Source organism: Rhinopithecus bieti, unplaced genomic scaffold, assembly GCF_001698545.2.
Source record: "Rhinopithecus bieti isolate Rb0 unplaced genomic scaffold, ASM169854v2 scaffold_1887, whole genome shotgun sequence".
NCBI lineage: Eukaryota > Metazoa > Chordata > Mammalia > Primates > Cercopithecidae > Rhinopithecus > Rhinopithecus bieti.
Genome location: NW_016803685.1, coordinates 1,886,132 through 1,888,669, shown reverse-complemented (window position 1 = coordinate 1,888,669; position 2,538 = coordinate 1,886,132).

Genomic DNA, 2,538 nt, shown 5'->3' with positions numbered 1-2,538 from the left:
TTTTAGTAGAGACAGGGTTTCACTATGTTGGTCAGGCTGGTCTAGAACTCCTGACCTCAGGTGATCCACCGCCTCAGCCTCCCAAAGTGCTGGGATCACAGGCCTGAGCCACCGTGCCCCGGCTCAACTACAGTGTTTTTATTTGCAAATCACTTTCTTTGTTTTCACCTATGTGGCTGTTTGCATAAGGCCACATACATTATGATGTGGATTTTATAAGATTTTTGCATTTCATAGTTGGTAATATTACAAGCAAAATGATGTTGTTTCCTTTGTATTTAGCAATTTTCCCATCTTTAACTTTTCTGTGTATTTTCTTTACTTTTCTCATTTTCTCCCCTAGTTTAGGTCTTTATGTATGATCATTCTAAAAACTGCTGATCCACTCAAACTATTGTGTTCTCTTCCAAGAATAATCTTTATTATGTGCGCAATATAGGGAGGACAGCCAGCTATGCTGAGCTTTTTTCAGTAAACATGGAGATAAGCAGTCACTATTGCTGAATACAAAAGAGGCAATGTTTGTGCTAAAACAGTCCTTTTCTCACTGCCATCTAATTCCTTCTCTTTTTTAATGTAAAATTTATTTTTATCAAAGTAACACATGCACATAGCTTAAAAAGTAAATAGTTCTGGAAGATTTACTGTGACATTTTTAAACCAAAAGTATCTGAGACAGGTTTCAATCAATTTAGAAGTTTATTTTGCCAAGGTTAAGAACACGTCTATGACAGCCTCAGGAGGTTCTGAGAACATGTGCCCAACGTGGTCAGGCTGCAGCTTGGTTTTATGTTTCAGGGAGACAATTTGTACATGTTCTAACTGAAAAGGTAGGACAACCCAAAGCAGGGGCTTCCAGGTCATAGGTGGATTCAAAGATTTGACGTTTGGCAATTAGTTGAAAGAGTTTATCTAGAGACCTGGAATCAATAGAAGGGAGTGTCTGGTTTAAGATAAGGGCTTGTGAAAACCAAAGTTTTTATTATGCAGATGAAGCTTCCAGGTAGCAGGTTTCAGAGAGAGTAGATTGTGTTAAGATCTCTGGTTTTTTTTTCTTTTTTTTTTTTTTTGAGACGGAGTCTTGCTCTGTCGCCCAGGCTAGAGTGCAGTGGCCGGATCTCAGCTCACTGCAAGCTCCGCCTCCCGGGTTCACGCCATTCTCCGGCCTCAGCCTCCCGAGTAGCTGGGACTACAGGCGCCCGCCACCTCGCCCGGCTAGTTTTTTGTATTTTTTAGTAGAGACGGGGTTTCACCGTGTTAGCCAGGATGGTCTCGATCTCCTGACCTCGTGATCCACCCGTCTCGGCCTCCCAAAGTGCTGGGATTACAGGCTTGAGCCACCGCGCCGGGCCAGATCTCTGTTTTAATGTTAATGCTGGTCAGTTCCTTGATTCTGAAGACTAGAGGATACAGTGAGGCCACCCATTCCCATCAGGGCCTGAACTCATGTTTTTCGTTAACTCTGGAATGCCATTGGCCAAGAGGAGGAGTCCATTCAGTTGGAGGGGAGGGGCTTCAAATTTTATTTCTGGCCTACAACAAAAACAACAGTCAAAAGTACACTTTTCTATCTCCTTATTTCTCATCCTGTGGTGCCATGCCTCAGAAGCAGCTACTTTCAATTCTCCCTAATCATCATGATATTTACCTCCATACTTCTGAAAAATATGCTCATGTGCCATTTTCTCACCTATTAATTCTAGACATATTCTATTGACTTCCAACTTTTGAAGATGAGAGTTTATAACCCTACCACATACACATATGTGCACATCCATATTTCTTGTCCTTCTCTGACAAAATTGTTTCCCAATCTTAATTTTATTAGTATTCAGTGTTTATATTATTATGAAGATGGAATTACTTTTACAAACCGAGCCACAGAGTGTGCTATAATTATATTTCTTTACAACTTTTCCTTATTCTGTAGTTAATTTAAAACATATTTCATGTGTTTTTGATTAATGCTTTCCCTAAGCTTGCCAATAGTGCCACAAACCTCTGCTAAACATATACAGACATACTATATTTTATCTATAAAAGTTATATGTTTTTCTTAGAGACGTCTTTCCTTGAGCCTTCTGGTCTCATATTCCATTGTAATCATATGACTAATGCACAGCTATTGGAGCTTCTTTCACCAACACACAATTTTCTTCTCTTCTATAGTGGATCTCTGGTGTCCTGGGTTCAATATCTTCTTTCCTGATATATTACCCTCATTGGGAAATACATCTTCCAGAATATTCCAAATAAAAAAAAAAACCATAGAAAACAAATTTTGACATTTCGTGTTTCTAGAGTTACGTTTATTCTATTTTCATATGTTACTTATAGTTTGGAAAGGAATACTTTTCCCAGTACTGCACTCAGAAGCTTTGTGCTAGTCTGCCTAGAAGGGGTGTTGACAAGTGAAAAAAGTATCTTAGTACAGTTTCACCTTGAATTCCTTTAAAATGAGGTTGAGCATATTTGTTTTGACTTTTCTGTAATATGTCATAATCTATTCATATGCTTTATCTATTTTCTATTTGATTG